This window comes from Conger conger, chromosome 8, assembly GCF_963514075.1.
Source record: "Conger conger chromosome 8, fConCon1.1, whole genome shotgun sequence".
In the NCBI taxonomy this organism is placed as follows: domain Eukaryota; kingdom Metazoa; phylum Chordata; class Actinopteri; order Anguilliformes; family Congridae; genus Conger; species Conger conger.
This window is the reverse complement of record NC_083767.1, coordinates 17,757,762-17,779,024: the sequence shown is the minus strand read 5'-3', so window position 1 is coordinate 17,779,024 and position 21,263 is coordinate 17,757,762. Positions and strand designations below refer to the sequence as shown.

At 44.3% G+C, this 21,263-nt stretch overlaps 1 protein-coding gene across 4 annotated transcripts in view; it reads right to left on the bottom strand.

Annotated features, from left to right (window-relative positions):
• The window catches only part of LOC133134983 (amyloid beta precursor protein binding family B member 2-like), a 113,323-nt gene extending 92,451 nt beyond the window's left edge, over positions 1 to 20,872 (bottom strand). For all 4 annotated transcript variants that reach the window (XM_061251670.1, XM_061251672.1, XM_061251674.1 and 1 more), the window contains exon 1: positions 20,779 to 20,872. The gene's annotated coding sequence lies outside the window, so the exon portion shown is untranslated. The remainder of the gene's footprint in view (positions 1 to 20,778) is intronic.
• Between the last annotated feature and the right edge of the window lie 391 nt (positions 20,873 to 21,263).

Genomic DNA, 21,263 nt, shown 5'->3' with positions numbered 1-21,263 from the left:
TTACCTTGGCTCTCTGGTTGACCAGGGCCTTCAGTCACGTCAAATGATTTCCCCTGAATGTAATGTGAAGGTTTTGCAAGGCAGCCAGTTCCAAATCTGGAATCTGAACCCGATTTATGTTCACCTCCCTCCTTCCTCCCTCCCTCCCTCCCCCCAAAAAAAGAAAACACGCAGAGAAAATGGCTCACAGCTGGCCCCTGTGTTTCCAATAGTGGGTCTCTACAGAAAACCAAGCCAAACCATTAATTTAGCATAAGCGTATCAAAAAAAGAGAAGCTATTGAGATATTGTACCCCTTTTCAAAATACTGAGTTGTGTTGCAACCCACAGCAAAGCACAGACTGTGTTGACATAGAGTGTTACAGGACAGAGAAGCACAGCTCAGCACAGTACAGTAGTGTGCCGCAAAGGTTCTGGTTCTTTCCTTATGAAAACAGACCGCTTCCTTTCAGCATATCAAATGCTCCCCACATGTCACGCACTCGAGTCAAAAATAGCCCTCTGCTGACACCTTACCCACTGTAAATAAGTAATGCAGAAAAAAATAAACCAGTCGGAGCCAGAGGCTGACCCATTGATGTCATTTACAGATCAAATCAGCTGTGCATGAATCAGAGTTTCTCAAATTTGAGATCAAGGTGTCCACGACGCAGACACGCACAGACACACTCGCTCACACAGACAGAGAAACACAGAGTCATCGGGATGACTGGGCATTTCTGTTTTGGAGATGTCACACACACCCGCGCACACACACACACACAGCTCCAGAAGGGACCGGAGGACGTGCACAGACTCCATCCATCAGGCTGCTGCGACAGACACTTGGCGGAGGGCAGTTGGCCTGTGAAACTGGCCCTTCCCAAAAGACAAATCCAGCTGAGCTGGAATGGACGTACAACGGGCTGAAATACAACTGCGCAGCTCTCCCCAGACCACAATGAGGCCCTGCAGCTGCGTGTGCAGCACTGAGCCTAGTGGAACCTTCTGGAATGGATGAAAACAGCCACACGGCTCCTGTCCTCAGCTCCTAAGACATTCTCTTTAGTTTTCTTTGTGACTATCCGTTAACAAATGAGTACACGCAAGATGGACATTAATTATCTAAAACATTAATTTCTCATCCCTAAAAGAAGCAATTAGATACAGCATATGGAGCAAAAACACTCTAAATCAATCACCTTTACAAGGCCGATTTATAATTTCAGCATATGGAAAAAAAATCACTGTCAACACTGATACGAAAACGAAGCCAAAGTGATATATCCAGACATGCAGACTTGGGCTGTAAGAGGATCCAGTTGAGAGCAGTCACGTTGTTCACTGGTACACCTATTTCAGAGTTATGTCATCTCCCATGGGACTGGAGACAGGACCCAGCTGTTTTTCAATGGTGTACGGGTGGGACAGCATTTTTGCATACTTCTTCCGTCTGCCACAGTCTGACCTCTGCAAGTTCTGGCCCAGTCAGCGCTCTGCAGACGTAATTTCTGAGCATAACAGCCCTAGCGCTAGCCCACATTGTGATCTTAGACTTTTCCAGAATTTTCAAAACAGTGTGGTTCCCGGGGCAAAATCCTCCAGACTTAGACTCAAAAACAGATCTGGCTTTTGTTGGCCTTGTCTACAGATTGTAGTCTCCTGACATTAAGCTTGCATAGAGAACAACATGGACAACAGCCAAGGACACACACAAATACCAACAACCAGCCTCTAATGTCAGCCAGCATATCTTTTATTCAAAAATTGAAGGTGGAAAAACAGCACATGTCACTCGGTCAGATTTTCAGCAACAGACAGTAAAATGCTTTTAAAGCATGAAATGTTTTCAAATCTAAGCATGGGCAAACAATTCCAAAACCATACTCTACATTCCTTTCAAATCCTTCCAGATCTTTAACTACTGGCTATATCCAGGCAAAGAACTTTCCGGAGACTGAGAACTGGCTTCCCATTGTGCTGGCAGAGTATGAGCATGCAGACAAAAGAGACCAGACCACCGTGAGGACAGAACAATAGCCCAGGCCGGGCTGGATCTGGAATAACAATCAAACTCTCTCCGTGTCCAGCACTGTTCTGTCTGCAGAGGGAAATAACAACTGTAAGGGCAACAGAGTAGCCTGAAGAAGGAGGAGTCTCTCTCTCTCACACACACACACACACACACACACACACATATATATATATACACACTCACTGAGCACTTTATTAAGTAGACCTGTACACCAGCTTTTTAACGCAAATATTTATTCAGCCAATCATATGGCACCAACTAAATGCACAAAAGCATGCAGAAATGGTCAAGAGGTTCAGCTGTTTTTCAGAACCAATGACAGAATGGGGAAGAAATGTGATCTAAGCGACTTTTCACACGCAACAGTCTCTAGAGCTTGCCGAGAATTGTGCGAAAAACAAAAAACATCCAGTGAGCAGAAGTTCTGCAGGCAAAAACACCTTGTTAATGAGAGAGGTCAGTAGAGAAGGGCCAGACTGGTCAAAGCTCACAGGAAAGTGACAGAAATGCAAAAACAACTGTGGTATGCAGAACAGCAGCAGAAGACTGATAACTCTGAAAAATATATAGTTTATATATAAATGCACACACACAGGGATACACACAAACACACATAATTATAAACACAAACACACACACACACCTCTGAACAGGAATGGGAACTGGGCGAGCAGCCCCTCTCCCACGGTACAAGACACCGAGCGCTGAGCGCATTTCCGCTAAAGTCGCTGTGAGAGGAAGTGCACAAAGGATGTTAACCCCACGGGGAAGGGGGGTTAGGGGCTGGGTCAGGGCCGGATACGGTGCTCACTGTGCACCCAGCACAAAGGAATTCATGTGGAATTTCAACTACACTCCCCAAACACCCTCCTCAATCCAAGCCCGGTCATTTAGGCAGGCATTTCACAGCTTCTCTGAGGAGCAGAGGAAATATTTTTGGACATATCCACGCTGTACACCATGTCTGCATGCGAGCAACTGGTATGGTGCAGTATTTTCTCCTCACAGGAATTATGGGAAAATAAATATGAGAAGAGTGACAGAAATTTAAAACCATACAAGTCATACAAACCTATTCGTGAAAAAATAAAGGGGCTACACAGATTGTTATGTGTGTGATCAAAACAAGGTGATTTTGCACAAGTATTAAACCTTGTACCAATGGAGAATGTATGGTATAAAAGCCAGACATAGCTTGCTGTGAAAGGCAATAACAGAAGCTCAGCATAACTACCCTTTGGAAGTCTATAGCCACTTCCACTCTGTAGAGAAATATCTTCACATCAGCTATGTCAGGGTCACCCTTCAGGCAACAGCCTCAACCATAAGAAAAGCAGGATAAATATATATTTAATGTATGAACAAACGTACAGAAAGCCCGATAAATATACAAAAATACAATAAACTAAGCTCATAATGGCTTGTAATCTTTGTGTGAGCAAACATTAAAGGAACCAAATCAGGTAAAAGAGGAATGGGGCACCAAGAAATAGGCTATATAGGAGAATGCGCATATATTGCATGGACATCAGGTCATAAGCAACTATTCCACTGCCATACACTGACCATAAAAATGTGAACATAGCCAAACTAAAGAGCCAGAAATATCACATGCTCAGAAGTTTGACTATGGAGAATGAGATGTCAAGATATTTCAACCACGTGGGCTGCCAGCAATGGAAGAAAAATGTGAACGTTTCGTAATCAACAGCAATGTACAGCCCACCTCAAGGGTCTGCATTAGCACTTTGCCTCCCCAGAAATTCAGCTTCCAGTGCGGGCCACCAACCATCACCACCGCTTAACAGAGCCCAGAACAGCACACAAAATCAAGCCAATACTGATGGAACACTTGTGACTTGAACCGAGTTGAGTGTTTACTGAACATTTTGCTGCATAAACACTGGGTCGAAAATCCAGCAGAGGTCAAGCGCAACAGGACTAGTGATCAGAAGGACACAGACTCATATCAGTGACGGATATTTTCCCTGTATAAGCCTGGCGGGTCGGCAAACTAGCTTAAGATTCCGCTTCTCCGCGTTATGCATCGGCACAATGGCCCGGACCAGGCACCTGCTAATTACAGTTTTCCATTCGGAGTGACGCTGCCCGGCCCTGTGGGCGAACTGAGAACAAGGGAGCGGGAGATAAGGAGAGCTGCCAGAGACAATTAGGAGCCCATTGGAGCCTTTCCCCATTTACAGTTCTGCTGTCTCCGCGGGTGAAGCAAAGACGGCGACTGAATGCAAAGAGAGTGATGGAGAGGGACGGCCGAGAAGGGACGGAGCAGCCGGAGGATTGGCCGTCTCCAAGGAGCCATCACTCTCTTTAAAAGGCACCGAGGAAATAAGAAACCCAAGGAAAGGCTTTCGGCGGGTTGAGCTTTGGACAACAAGGCAGTTCTGTTGTCCTTGCAAAATTGCAAGTTCAGCAGTCTTATCACAGCAGTGCTATCTCCGCTACACAGGAGAAACGCTGAGTTCGGCTGTTGAAGCTTGATTAGCCCCTTCACAACAGACGTACATAAATCGGCCCCGCTAGCCTTCTTGAATGTCCGGCTAAAGGCTTTCACTGAAGTTCAACTCAGAATAGTTCTCGACTTTCCCTACAGAACTTCAAAGGGGACTTCAGTTGCATTAACACAAGCCTGATGGAGATTATTTTTCAAAGAACAGCCTTGGGAGTGTTTTAAAAGCCACATTTTGTTGACAAGACATGAAGAGGTAATGCCTAATATGCCGATTGAGACAGTTAAGTGGGAAAACAGGACAGAAGACAAAACAAGTTTTCATAAAGTCTTAAAACACAAACGGATTATCGTTTTAGAGTTGGAATTGACTGTGTGTCTGATTATTTACCACTTCAATGAGAGCCACAGGTCTTGAGGACAGAACAGCTGTGCACACGGCGCGCTGCATTAACAAGCCAGGATGGGAGGGAGATCTCACAACTTCCACCTAGCTTGACACTAAACCGACAGATCTTCAGGGAACAACCTCTAGAACATTCTACAGTCTAGACTGTAAATCCAAATGACGGGGCTATATCACTTCTGTACATGTCACCCGTCTTCCCACATTTCAAGAGCTGTCCGCAATTCAGAGCATCCTGTTCATGTGAAGGATTTTATCAGCCTAAAAGGCTGTGTAACCAACAGCATGGATATTATTACACCCTGTTAATGAAACACCTTCAAATTTCGACTTCACATCCTTTTAACGCTCCCTAGTTTAAATTGGGGATGTCGTTCACAGGTAGTGTGATGGAGCAAGCCTTCAGAAGCTATTCCTTCATGTATTTTATGAATGCTTAGCTAACCAGGTACCCCCATGTTACCCTCTCAAAAAAAACCCTAAAAAAACAAAGCAGGCAGACAAAATGAAGAACGCTGACAAATATCCATGGGTTTGAATCCACAAGGGCTTAAATTAGCCTGGTGCCACGGGACTCGGAGCTCCCCACTTTATCATTGCCACCTGTCAACAAAGAATTTGTCCAGACTGTTGGATTTGCCTGCAAACTGACCTGAATGGTAATGACAAGGTAAGTGCTATGTCTTGTCACACACCTAAAGGTACAGGCTCTGCAAAGGCCTGGGTCATTTCGAAGGAGTAACGCACGTCTTTTGTGTGCGATTCAATTAAGCGGCTGGCCTTCACTTGCCACGAAGCAGGGAGCGGGGGCTGATAAATGCCACGGTGATTCGAGGCACAGGATTATCGCGGTTCATTCTGCACTAATACCTTTCAATCACGCTCACATAAATGGGGAGCAGGTTGATTGGCAGACGTGTAATGACGGACAACGTGCAGGTTGATTCATAATGCATTCCTCCCTGTGGGTCTGGTTCCAATTGCTTGACCTTTCACACAGCCATTACTGTGCATGTGTGTGTGTGTGTGTGTGTGCATGCGTGAATGACAGACGAGATATAAGGCCAAGCAACTGAGTCAATTAAAACAGCAGCTATTTTAATTTAATTAAATCTTTAACATAAAAATAAAAAAGGACAGTCGGGGGACTCGTCCTCATAAAATAATTCTAAAAAGTTAGGCTAACTCACTGTAGTGACATGCCACATGTTCAGGAAAGGAAACCTGCTCATTCCAGCGACAGCCACAGCTGGCAGGCCCGCAGGGCACGTCGTAAACAGCTGCGATGCCGCCCAGGGAGGGGCAGATTCAGTCAACAAACGCGTGCGTCATTTCCGGTTGGTCAAGCACCTACAGCTTGACCAACCAGAAGCGCCTTTCTTGCAGATGGTACCACCCATGTATGAGGTACAGCCTTCCAGACAATGACTGTGCAGCTCAGCTGCTCGACTGCAGAATGACAAGGAGTGGCAGCTGGAAGAATCCACTATGTGTGTGTGTACATGTGTGTAAGTCTGGCCCCTCCCAAAATGATAGACGACATTAGAGAGATGGGATGGGACTTGACTTAACCGTGATTATGCATTCCAAATTGGGAACAAAGTAAAATACAAGATGTAAAATCGCCTACATTTATATAGTGCCTATCCAAAGCGCTGTACAATTAATGCTTCTGATTTACCAATCCACACACACTCACACGCCAACGGCGATTGGCTGCCATGCAATGCACCATCCGACTGCCCGAAGACTGTTCTTACCTCCTGAGCCAATGTCACCCTCCTGTAGAATTAATACTGTAACTGTAATACTGTAACACGACCAACCAACCCTCGGTTGAGAGCATGCAACTGAAATGGAGAGATAAGAGTGAGAAGAAAAGACAGGGAGGGAATGACAGACAGACATGAGGGTGAGAGAGAGAGAAAGGGAAAGGAAGATCAAGACGCTCCCACGGGAGAGAAAAAAAAACACAAGCCTGGCAAGGCAGGCGGCAGGCGGCGGCCCCAGATAAAATTTCAAAACAAGTTCAAATTACAGCCGCCTCTCTCACCCTGACCCCGCACAGTTGGGTTCAGAGTGTAGGAAAACCATAGATCCTGTACCGGTTCAGGACATGCCTACAAGTTCCCAGAAACGCTCAGCCCGTCACCACAAAGGAGCTTCTTATAGGAACAGGGCAGGCAGCTTCGTCAGTACGCCTTGTGAATATCACCCAAGGAAAACCACTGCACATTAGAAAACACTAATACAGAAAAGGCAAAAAATAAAGCACAAAACACTAAAATCTAACAGAAATTCAGTAGAGCTGCTAAATTAATACTTAAATCCTCTGGCATAAATCCAGTGTAAACTATAATAGTTACGGTAACTAGCAGTAAACTAATTACTTAAACACACCAGTCACAATGCAAACGACACAAATAACTTAATCTCAACAAGTATTAAATCTTATATTTGGACTTAAAATCTTATTTCTGTTCATTCTTTGCTAAATAAGTGGTGATATAGCTTGACTCATTTCAAGATTTGACAATGGGGTAAGACAATTTCTCCTGACAAGGCAGTAACTTAAAACAAGCGAATATTTTGAACTTTTGCAGTGCAGTTGCTGCTGGTTTCTGATCGAACAGGTCTATATTCCATGAAACCATCTCTTCAGATGGACATGGGAGGTAACAAGCGACTCTGCTACCCTAATGTAGCAGGCAGCAAACTCATCACAGGTGAACAGAAAGGACATTTCTGATCAGTTTTCATATGCTGCTGATCCAACTGGCAGCAAAATAGGCCTAGTCCAATGAATTTCGACCATTTTGTCAAAACGTGGGCATCATAGAGATCTGAAAAGGGGAATCTGAACACGGCTTGCTCATTCACAGAGAAGCATAAACATTTAGGGAGTGGAAACTCATCCTTCAGGCAATTTTGCTTGTGGAACTATGACATGCCAATAATGCGCTGCAAGTCAGCATTTTCTAGAGCTCTCCACTTCTGTCTTTCTGCATGAGGCACAAAAGAGCATGATCGAGAGGGGGGAAAAAAATCAGAAATGCAAAGAGAGGAAAGGAGAGAAAACGAAGGACTGGGGGAAGAGGGGTAGGATTACTGGCTGGCAACGGCAGCTGGCCGAGCGTGGAATGAGCCTCGGGAGTCGAAAGGGAACTCGCGTCTCAGAAAATTTGCTTGAAGACGGTTGTTTTTCTAAAACAGAGGCAGGCTTCCAAGCCGCGCCCGGGAAAAGAAGGCCCAGTGGAAGGGAGTTGGGGGGGGGGGGGGGGGTTTGCAGGGGTGGGACGCTGCCAGCGTCTGTGCAAACAAGAGCCCGGGAGCCCACAGCTGCATACCCTCCGGGTAAGGGGCTCCGGGACTGGGTCAGGGCCCGATTCTCATCCCAGGGACCAGGCCTTCTGCACTGCTGCTAATGACCGAGAAAAAAACCTAAAACCACTAAGCTGGACGAGCCTACCGTCTCAGGCATGCCTGTGGGCTTTCTTTACGACCCCTCGGCCGCAGAAACCGGCTCGCAAACAACCCGGTTTCGCTTTTTTTGAAGGACCTAAAATGCAGACATTCCGATAAAATAGCATACAGCTCAGACGGTTTTTATTCGACACTGCGTCTGTTTTCCTCAGGCTACGCTACCCTCCTTTAATTGCGCGCTAGCGTGTAGCGCCAAGAGCCGCTTCTGGAAACGTACATCCTGCAGCTGTCCGGAACCGCGGACTTCCTCAGGGAGAGGACGTGCCTTTCGGCTGTGCTCAGAGGAGCAGGAATGCAGGCCGAAGTCATTCGTTTTACAGGAAACAGCCCTGACTGCAGCAAAGCAGTGCACAAATAACTACTGCAAGGACTCAGATTAAGTAAGAGTTCACCTGTTAAAGACAGCCACCAAAAACCCTCACTTACAACCCATAGCAGGGTAGGTTCTGCTATCTCTGGCCTAGTTAACCAAGCTGGGCAAACCAAGCATTTATGTTTTTTAAAAACCTCAACACGACTTAAAGATTAAACACTAAACCAACATATTTACTCTGGGTTTTTCTTTCTCCTGGAACAACCTAAGATATATTTAAAGCAAAGGTGTGATCACGCGATGCCTGCTGCTTTAAATAAGCCCTGTGAATCAGCTTTGCCTCCACCATTTTTTCTCAACATCGTTTGTACCCGATGGCACAGTGGAAGCTAAAAGGAGCCGAACGACACCCCGAGCAGGGCAGTGCGGTGGAGAAGAGTGCAGCAGGAGCAGGGCTGGGACCCTGGAACATGGCCAGACCTCGCCACTCTCCTAACCCGCGGAATATTAATTACCCCGCAGCCATTTTATGGACACATCACCGACTGCAGGAGGAGAGGGGAGGCAGCCTGACGACGTCACCCTCCACCCTCCCAGACATGTCGCTGCTGCAGGGAGGTCGGGTCAGGGAGACGGGACCCTGGGGAGGCGGGGAACAGACTGCAGCAGGATCCTGGATGCTGTCCGTGTCCAAGGTTAAAATGAACGTCTGGCAGCTTGTACACCAGACACCCCGCACTGAAAGACACCGCAAGCTCAGGGTGACATCATTGCTGTTCTGGACCACACGTCTGGGAGTGCACGGCTCCAGAGGAGCTATGAAATCAGAACAGTGGGGAGGAGGGCCTATCTTTACCCATAACATTCCATATATTTGGGAGACCTTTATCCAAAGCGACAATTGCTTACTGAAGGTCATTGAAGAACTACAGAACACGGGTCAGATAAGGTACAATTCACAAAGCATCAGTCATCCATAGCCACGAACATTAGGTCTAGTTCACATGGTAAGTATAGGCTAGTAAGTCAGTTATATGATGTCATAAAATGGAAGTGAAGCTTGGTTAAAATTATTATGGTAAAGAACTACAACGTCAAAATGAGAGAAACAAGTGCAAAATGAAAGTGCTTGATGGAACACACCATCATCTACCACAGCCCTCAACAGGGGAGAGAGCTTAAGAACATCCCTCAGTTGTAGTGCATGCCAACAATAGCCTTTCACATCACAGGACTATCAGGCTCCAGGATCTGGTCCATCCCACCCATCCACCTTGGATGCTTGGAATGCCTCTGCATTTTTACACAGCCAGCCTTACGACATCGCCTAATCACTCAAACAATCCTATTGCCGGCACTTTAAAGAAAACCCCAGGGTCAGCCGCGAACGGCCGACCGGCAGCCCGTGGCAGCCAAGATCTCTGGCAGAAGTACATCATTAGTCCTCGCATTTCCCCCCAAGGGACAAGCGCTGGCTGTCACTCGCCCAAGCCTGCAATGCTAAACCTCCGGAATGTTCCGTCGCAGCCACTTTTAACTCTGGATGAACACACATGAAAGTATTTATAGTCCTGGCTGGGATCAAGGTGCAGCCAAAAGAAACATGATGATAGCCCAATGAAGATTCAGCTATGAGCAGTGCAGAATGATATTGTTGTGCGGGGTAATGATGTCCATCCACACATTCTTTTTTGAGGCTCTAACTTTTTCCAGGAAAGGGTCTCACTTTTCTTAAGCTTTTCTCAGACTTTTGTTTCAGGCACCATACATTCTTGGATTCTTGAGACAAAGTAAATATTTTCACTGGAATTAGCTGCATAGACAGAAATTAGACAAGATTTTCTTGCATAAACTTGGCACACTGTCAGTACTAAAGAAAGACATATTGACACAGAAAACATTACTGTGTCTCTGTAATGGCAAACCCCAAACATGTCAATCAAGGCTGCAAGTAAACAGCTGTGTGATACGTCGGAACATAGCCTTAAAAAAGGAGAGCTATATAAGCAAATTCAACTTTTCCCACAACAGAATTGTACAGCTCCAACAAACGTGAAGTTCAATCACTTACATTGCAGAAACATTACACTGCACAAACCAAAAAAGGAGCCAGATCAAACTAAATTTTTCTGGACCAGCATAACACCACATTATAATAATATACAGCAAATATTGCTGTACATTTTTGTAACTGAAGGCGAGTGTAATAGAGAGCAATTACAGATAGGCCTTACATATCGGTATTCAAGAAGCAGAGAAAGTTTAATCACAGGAATGTGTGTCACTGTCAGGCGGCTGAGTCATTCATGAGAAATTTACTGAAGGATCATAAATGTAGGCGAACTCACCACCTACACTAAGAAGTGTGGAAAACGCTGCTCTCTGCCCATTTCACATTTGCACAATGATCTGATTGTACATTAACCTCATCAAGAGACCGCTAGTAAATGCCAGCAATTCAGTCTGGTCAGGTTTCAAATTAGCCTCAGGATTAGCATTCTAAGAAATACATAAAGGACCAGATGAATACTAGGCGACATATTTAAGGTATCCGAAACAGCAGAACACGACTGCATTCAGCCCACTATGGCTGAGGTGGCTTTAAACAGGTCTTCAACAATGCCCTAGGTGCCCTCAGGCTTCCAGCTGTTGTCATCAAGAGATACTCTGGTCCTCCAATCTGTGCTAGACCTGCTGTAGCACCACCTGTCCTGAAGAATAGAAAATAATTACTGGCTCACTGTGCAAGTGCATCAAAGGAGTACACACAATTCAGTGTCAGTGATCCCTTGCACGGTTAGGTGACACACAGGCAACTTGATAGGTGCAAAGTGGTGATTCATAATGCTGTCACTTAGAGCCAATTAGCTAAAGGATGATTAAAGAAAAGAACCTTATGGTCGACAATGAAGACATTAATAAAACACAGACAACTCCATTAGGAGTGCCCTAAATGTTTGCTGGCGCAACAAAAACAATTTACTTGCTTAGGTTTACCTTTAAAAAAAATAATCTGAAAAGGTTCAAGTAAAATAGGCCCAAGCCTGTAATGGTACTGCTGTAACTTGGCAGCAGGAAAACTGCTTATCTCCCCCCCCCCCCCCCCACCAACCTCAAACCCACCCCACTTAGCTGTGAACAGCACTGCGATACAATGCTTGTACAACAACTCTGGCCAGTCGGCAAAACTCCAGCATCTAGCGACCCGACAACACTCTACAAAGCCTTGGGAATGATGGCATTATCAGTCAGATAAGCACTTTCAGTGTAATGCGGACCTCCCTGCCAGCTGTGCTTCAGCCCAGCCAAGAACAATGAGTTTATCTCCAGCAATGACTGCACAACCCTGGCCTTTGTGCTCCTGCCATCAGCGGAGGGGTTTGGGGAGAGCAAATGAGGCACACCCATGGAAATAAAAAAGGCTTTGCAGAGGTAATGAGAGAAAGACCACATGCCTCAACCATCATTTCAGTTTCATGTTCCAATCAGGTTTACAAGAGGAAGCGCTATATTTTAGGACCAAGGCAGGCAGCTGCCTGGACACTGTCAAACACAGACGCTTCCGTTTTCCAAGGACCTTGTTCTGCTGAAGCTCAAGAACCATCACACAAATGTGTTCACACTGATAATTTGGAGTTGTGTACTGGTCTTGACATGAAGGTCTGCAAGATGAAGGGGAGCGTTGGGACAGTCGACATCCCCTGCTCAAGTTTCACCTCCCCAGCGATAACACGGTCAAAGATTAGAGCCACTGAAGACACACTGAACATAGCGAGTTCTTGCCAAGACCCAGGTGAAATCAGGGTGCAATGTAAACAAACCAGATAACTTCCAGAGTTCTAGTTACACCCCCTCTTCCTGCAAGAGTTCCGGTCACCTTCTGTCTGGCTGCCAGTGTTCCGCCCACACCCCTTCTCATGCCAGTACTCTGACCACACCCACTCGCTCTCTTCACCAGTACTCTGTGGGATGCAAATTAAAGGGTGTATACTGGAAATATTTTCACAAAAATGTTGTTTAGAAATTGATAAGCGGTGGCCAGCTGCTTATATTAAATGTGCCGCAGAACTCATTATAACATTTGTAGGCATGTATGAGCATAGGTCATGGACTGGCTGAATGGCTATCAATGGAAATGCTTACATAATGCAATTTTTTTATTATAAGTACTGGTACATTCTGGAAATGTACATGCAGTGTATGCATTTCAAATGAGTTTCTACAGACACTCACAAGAATGTGTAGGTGCTGCTGGAGGAAGTAGTCATAAAAGAATAGTACATTAATGGTACCCCTTTTGCTCAAAAATATGGACAGTGGCAAAAGATTCACTCATTTTTGTAAATAGCAGAAGGCAGGAGAAAAAGCTTGTTTCATAGCCATGAACTGTGACACCACACACAACCTTATAACTGTTAGGTCTGCAATCATAAGTATAAGTTTATTTATCACTACCTTTTGAAAGGTAAAGTTTTTTCCAACATTGCCTCCATTGTCAATGTAAATACATGTATACTTTACCCAAATGAATTTCAATGGATTAAGATATCCAAGAAGGATATTTCATAGAAAAGGCCATTTCTATGGTCTCAAATATTAAAGTGTACTGCAATAAATTAGGCTTTTGTGAAACCTTTCGTTGCAGTGGCATGGAACATGCATTTGCAAGCTTTCAGGGGATTCTGAAGGAGTCATGCAGGCACCCAGAATGACACAAATACAGTAATTTTTCAATTGGAAAGCTTACTGTATTGCCAGCCCTGTAGGTGTCAACCCATGTAGTTCCCCCTTTGCAACTTCAGGGTCTGGCTAAACCAGGTTCGCCTGGTCTTGTTTTAAACTCAACACAAATATCCAAATATTAGAAGGTTTGTATGTGTGTGTACAGTGTTCTCCAGCATTAATGGCACCCTTGATGAATATGCACAGAAATACTGTAAACTAAAAAATAATAGCTATAGACATAAGCTTTATATTGTGAAGCTTATGTTATGTGTAAAGTAGTGCGCTTTATTAATAATTAAACCAAAGTATTACACTTTTATTAAGCGTGCAAATAATGGAGTGCACTGTATGTATGTATGTATGTGCTTCATATAGTGGCTTCAGAAAGTATTCAGATGCCTTCACAATTTGCTTCCCATAATGAAAAAGTGAAAACTGAAATCTCTCCTTTACATAAGTATTCAGACCCATTGCGATGGCACTCCAAATTGTGGTCAGGTGCATCCTGTTTGCTTTAACTGCCCTTGGTATGCGTCTAGAACATCTGTTGCAAAATGAATTGATTGGACATAGTTCCCCACAGCTGCACACCTGTGTATATAAGGTCCCACAGTGCACACTGCAGGTCAGGACAAAAACCAAGCCATGAAGTCCAAGGAACTCTCTGTAGACCTCCTCAATAAAACTGTGGCGAGGCATTGATCAGGGCAAGGGTATAAACTCATCTCTAAATAATAAACAATTCTGACAACCAAATGAGCTAGGAGCATATAAAAAATATCACAAAACATATCTTGAACTCTTCTCTGATGCAAATCTGTTTCCATGTCTTCTGATATAATTCAAAAGCTCCTGCTTCATGTGTTTGATACCTGGTTGACTAAAGAGTAAAATACAGAAAGGGTCTATAAAAAGAAGGTTTTTATGCAAAACAATGGAACAAGACGCATATACTGCTCATGCAAAGCATTTGATCCCTCAGCATATCTCATGGAAACATGACTAGAAAAGCACTGTTCATTTACGTTCAACTGAGAGCATGCAGCCTTCCGGCAAGTTCTTCATGGAACAATGGAAGACAACAACAGCAGATGCTGAGCCCTGAAGATTTGATCTTGAAAACACAAGACAACACCATGCAGAAAAGGTGCAGAGCACTGCAGTCTTTTGTGGGAGGATAAGTGTCATCTGTAGCCTTCTCAACTTACAGTGTAAGGTCATGTTTTTCCAAACATTAACACATTCACATTGAGAAATACTTAAAAATATACTACAATATATTTGACTTATTTCAGGCTTATGTTCAGACATAAAATAGTATTTCTATTACATTTTGAGATTAAAAAGAGACTACTGAGGAAAGTATCGACTTGTTTCAAGATTTGCCAACAAGGGCAAGAGCACTTAATATGGCAAGCAAACAGTATGTTAAAACAAGCTAATATGTTTCACTCGAGATAAAAAAATTACGTTTAAGGTCTAATTTTCAGACCAAAATGCTTGTTTGTCTGCAGTGAATCAGGTTATTACAGCGTTGTAAAATATATGTATGCTCAGAGATCTTGAAAGCATCTTGGGCACCATGGCCTACTATTGCTGCTCCGTCCGTCTCCGGCGAAAAAGCCTGGAGAGGTCATGTAACAACGTGTCTCTACTTGCCTCCACGCGACTCGGCATCCAAGTGGCAAGAACACGTGTCGGTGTTAGTGCCCTCGACGTCTCTCTAGTACATTTTTTTTTTTTTTTATCCATTCTAATGGAGTGGCTGGTACCTTGACAATCAATGCACTTGTCCGAGCCTCACAGAGTCCAGCAAGGAAACAGGTCCCAGTGAAGTGCTTCACAGCAGCTAGGACGCAAGCTGTTCCCTAACACACACAAGCCCACCCCCCCCCCCCCCCCCAACCCCCACCATCCAATCTCGCCCTTCTGAGAGTGCTCCATCACATCATCACCTGGCAACACTTCAACAGGAGTTAAGGGTCATTTCTGCTGGAGTGGGGAATGACTTCTACGCAGCCGGCTCTTACACGACCCCAGAGAGCGGCCGGGCTCTGCAGTAGCTCTACGCTGCCGATTTTCCCCGCGAAGCTATCCAGGAAATGACTGCTTTACCTGCTCCGGAGCACAATTTAATTACAGTCTCACACAGAGACGGGCTGTGCGGTGAAAGCACAGGCCACCGGCGCAGGGAAGTTCTGCACAATAGACGAAGAGAAAGGGAACACAATAGCTTCTCGGTGATAAGGTCACAATGACTGTCAATCACGGGGGGGAAAAGAGAGAGGCTGACAGACAGGGAGGGAGGCTGGGAGACAGACGGGGAATGAGAGCGAGAGAGGGAGAGAGGGAAAAGGACAGAGAGAGAGCGAGAAGCTACCTTAAGGTGATATTTTTGTTCTTCACACTAAAAATAGAGGGGATGTGACTTTGAAAAAACAGGTAAGACACAGCTTTTGAAGATTTCAACATTTTCCAAAAAAAAAGAATCACATTTATTTAAAATGAGCAGCCACTGTCAATCAACATGACATGCCAGACAGGGTTGCTGGAGTTTTGCCTGACCTTGTAAGTCTATTGATTAAATCACAAAAAAGGCAGGGAGACGTTGGGAACGGGGTGGGGGGGTGGGGGGGCAGAACAGCAGTAAGACGGAAACAATGTCACAACTCAGGAGGGGAGCAGTTACAGACAGCAGCCTCAACCAATCTCCCCAAACGTAAAGTTGTATGCAAAAATTTGGGCGCCCTTGGTCAAAAAGCATTTTACAATGAATATCTTGATGAACAGAATGAAACCTGAACTGTAAATTTTGAACACGAGACCTTTCTGCAAAGCAAGATTGCTTTTTGTTTTCAATTTTACTGTTTATAAATAATTAAAAAATGGCCCTGTGCAAAACATTGGGAACCTTTTTGGATTAGTCTTTGTTGTTTAAAAACATGATCTCAGAATATGGTCTCTTGTGTCGACAAGAGAAAGATCAGAGAAAGCGGACTGTAGGGACGGGAGTGGCTCTGGGGTCACAGTATATGCAAGTCACCGCAGTGACACGCGCCCCATTCGCGCCCTCTTTAATGAATAGAGCCTTACTTTGCGTTCTTGAGTAAACACGTCTTGGGCCTCTTCTGCTTCCCGGAGAAAAACGAGGTGGCCACGAGTCCGCCGTGACCGCGCTCGGTTTCCGGAGCCTTCCGCCACAATCCCCTACATTGTCGGGCCCTTCAGGGGCGTCGCTCACTGGCCGGCGACAACGCGGAGAGGAGTCAAAGAGTCGATTCACAGCAAGACTCCCACAAGCCAGCCGAACAATGGCACGGCTTATCTGGCCGAGGTTTGTTTTGCTTCTCGGAGCACGACAAAAACAATGAGCGCTTATCAACATCTAAAGGATTACGCGCAATACTTTACCAAATTCTCCCTTTCAAAACCCAACTGGTAAAATTAGTCTACTTACAGAGGGAAATAAAAATCTTTTTTTAAAGCTGTTTTTCAATGATGAAAGCGACTTTTCTCTTTGAACGTTTGCCACCTTACATAGTTATTCACTTTATTTAGACGAGGGGGAAGCAGAGAGGGTTACAAAGCGAGAAGGGATTCCAGGGCTGAATGTGCAATGGCAGGGAACGAAACGCCCGGCCACGGGGGGAGATTCCTAAACGGGTTTGTGACTTGGCTGCCCCACAAACTGCGACACTGCCTGGCGCAGAATGTTTGTTTATAGGTGACTATGCGGGCAGAGATGTGAATTGTTTATCGAGTGCACACATCTTTCTTTGTATCGATTACAGCTCCATCTCATTTTCTTGAGGCGTTTAAAGGGAAATGACTTTCCGCTGACAATGCCAGGACACTTTCCATCTCCTCGAGAACCTCCCAGATCAGCACCCCCACTGCCAAGAGGGCCAAAACCAACCGTACCACTCGCCCTACTCCTTCACCTCGCAGGGCATGCGGGAGTGTTGACTTTTCCACTCCCCAGTGTGGAACGAGGTGGTAAACATCCTCACAGCCACCCCCGCTGAACCAGGCCTCAGTGCCGCGACACGTCGTCTCGGCCAGTCGAGGCCACGCGACAAACGCAATGCGCTGTGCCTCTCACTTTCAAACACCAACAGTAAATCATCAAAGATGAGTCGCTGGTAGCCTCATTTCAGAAAACAGTAGATGTGATTTAAAGATGTGAATGCATTACGCTCCTGGAGAACTTCTCCTTTCACTTGACTTTTTTTCATGTTTAGGGTCTGTGACGCCCAAGCCTTTTCAGGATCACATTGTTCCACAAATGACCTTCTTTCACCAAGGACACAGTTCACACTGTTTCATATTGGGGGGAAAGGGGGGAGCATGAGTGTATTGGTTGATCAGAAAACATTGTCACCCCCCCCACACCCACACCCCCCATATACTTTTGCTGCTGGCATGGCCATATAACAGGAATACAAATAAGTAAGCAACTATCTGACGTTTTCTGTTTGCTTTCCAGCAGAGGCGGGAAATACACTAACTGCTTATAACTATTGATGTTTAATCATTTAAATATTTTCTGATGTTGCCTACAAACCTTACAGTATTGTATATTGCACATTCTGATAAATATTTGTACAGCTGGGCTTTTGCAGGGGAATCTGAGGTGAAGCTCGATATTCAATGGCACTACAGCAACATCCCACGCAGTAGGCCTATTTAGATATTCAACGCTCATGTCCAGAATTCCAAACCTCGCTCCACTCCCCAGTAAGTCATTTCCTTATCACTCAATTTTTTTATCTCAAGGGGCTTCTAAAAATGTCTTATTTATACAATTAGGCAATCTGGAGAATAGCCTACTGGCAATGACATCATATACCGACATACAAAAAGACGAGAGATGTAGGCAAGAGAACAAACTGTATGCCAAATTATTATATCACCAGCATGCCACCCGCAAACTCTTACACTAGTAGCCTACTGCTGGTGACTCGCACTGACGACTTGGTTCATGAATAAATTCCTAGCACTGTGCGCCCTCAAACCATTTTCACGCGAGTAAATTATTTTACGATAGCCGCAATTGCCACCTTCCGTGTCCACAGACTTTTACTAGAACAATCGCTAAAGCCTCGCTGCCTGACAGATTTGTGAGGCAGAGCACAGGAATCACCAGGGGGTGTCACAGAAATCAAATACAGCTTGCACAACAGGATAAAATATGCCTGACGATAGCAGCAGAATAAAGGACAGTGTCAGTTGTAATGGAGTATATTTGCCTGTCTTCCCCTTCAAGTCACTGCACTAAGACAAAAATCTTAAAACCTTAATTTGGCAAAAATGCATATCCAAGTACAGAAATCAAGAGGCATACATTTATCATGGTGACAGATTGATATTTGGCGATTCCACAATTATTTAAATAAAAGTAAAAACTTAACAAATCAATCGACTCATTTGGTGCCAGTAATTCCAATATTACCCAATGGTCTGCACATTATCACCACTCGCAGCGACCGATTATGCAATCGACTGCGAGACCAGTGCACCATGAACAAGCCTATATATATGGGGGAGCAACTTTGAAACTTAGCCATAGATTTTAATGTAAAAATAAAGCGCTGGGCAAACACTGAGACAATGGCGTTACATCGACGAATAGTGGCAAAAACGCATACAGTAGATGCGGTAGGCCTGCATGTCTTCCCCCTCTGCTGTTTTACTTGTAAATAGGCTACTGCACAAAGTGCATACAATGGTAGTCAATGTTGAAATGGTACATTGAAACAGATGAGGGCCAATAGCTTCCATAAGACTGAAAAGTTTGTTGCTTGTAAGGGCTCCCGTTTCAGCAAAGAGACTTCGCTGATCATTGTTGTGACATTGGATTTTACTCAGTTTTACTTTGTGCAATAAACTTGTTAAAACTATCCCATTTACTCTCGGTGGTTAACAAACAAAAGTGGCCTACCCATAATTTGAGGTTAGCCTACCCCATGCAGCGAATAGGCAGATCAAGTAAAACATTTTTAACTTGAACATTTTAGAACGTAGGCTCGTCACATTGTTAAAATGCCGAGGTATTTGGCTTTAGTTCTACCCCCGAAATATGTTCTCAAATTATGTGGGCTACGGCGTAGGCTATGTATAGTGGAATATAGTTGTAAAACATGAAACAAAAACGTAATTGTATTCGACCAACTGGAACATCTAATTATTGTAAACAAAGGTGGAAGCAATTCCAATTCAAAATTCTTACATATAAAGGGCACAACAAAGCAAACATAAAATAAACACACACCGAAAACCCGAAAAGACCGAAAAAGGGGCAAGTAAACTTAGAGAAGAAAGTCTTTTAAAAGGCATTTACCCGTAAGACGATGAACTTGTACAAAATCCTATAACCTACCATGGCATTAATAGAGGAAGCAATACAACAATCAAATACGCTATTCAACAGTTATAACTTGTAGCTACATAGTACAGATCGCCAAATATCAACATTAACAGCCGCAGAACAGCCTAGCCTACGTTAGTGGCGTCCCTCAACAAAATCACTTCTCCCCGATATGTCGCATCCCTATGTGGATTCCTGTCTGGCTTTACCACCGAATTGTTTAACGGCGCAAACTGTTTAATTACTATGTAATGCGCTTTGTAATATTTACGGAATTCTCTAACGTTATACCAACTGTTTAGTAATGTTAGACATAGACTAATGTAGCAACAGAAACGAAGAGTATGCATCATTGCCATTATCCTTGATTTTCGGTTAGCCTAACTATAGCCAACGTAAATAGGCTATGGTTACTCGTATGAAGGAATGTAAGCTAAGATAAAGCTGGATGTTGAAAACTATGCACAGCGAAAGCCCAAAGGCTTTCTGAAATGTTCGCTTTTTACATTTCTTCTTGCTTTCTGGCTACCCTTTCCGCTCCATGCAACTCCGTCTGTTCACACAGTAGCTTTCCAAGGGGAAGCGCCTCCCAAATGCAATAGGAACGCAATCTTACGGCAATGCAGCGCAAAATAAGGGGTATCGCAAGTTGTGGGAATATATTAGGCTACATTTCTATTGGATGTAGCATTTTCACAAACTATATATTAAGTGTGCATAAAAAAAACTCTATACTGGGCTGGAAGAACAGAAGACCCTTGCTGCCGCAAACTCCCCCTAGCTATGTCCCCCACCTTCACCCGTCTAGGCTACATACTAGAGAACACTGATCTCATCGCGCAGTCCAGCAGGGAAGAAACCCCCCAAAACACAAAATCGGCTATTCCCAGCTGAAAATTACATTGAAAATCTTTATATGACAATCATCTCCGGCCAGATTTACTCGGGGATTCAAATGAGTGCTATAATGTCAGCAGAATTCCTTGCAAACCACATCACTCACCTAGATCTCTCGTGCTGTTTTCCTCTGCTGTTCGCCTCCCAGATGTCACTGCCTCCCAACGTCGCCGAGGTTCCAGCTCCAGTCGCTCCGGAACTGAACGCTCCAATCACAGTGCTAAACACAGGAAATAGTTTCCGCCGACTTCTGTGAAAACGGCGTGGTGGGAGGGAATAATAATAATCCCAATCATGGCCATAATGATTATAATAATTAGTAGGCTAATCGGCCTAATTTGTATTTTCAGTTTCAAACTTATCTGTTCTGTAGATATCCATGCACACACACACACGTGGGTGGATGGGTGTAAACATTTATGTTTGTGTGTTTTTATATATAGGCCTATGTGTAAAAAGCTAAATATAAAAAATATATACATAAAAATAAATGTAATGATATAATATATCACGTTTATCTAAGTTTATGTAAATATAATTGTAAACAAGTTTTTGTTTGCCTGTAGATTACATCATCACACCCTTGAAGGA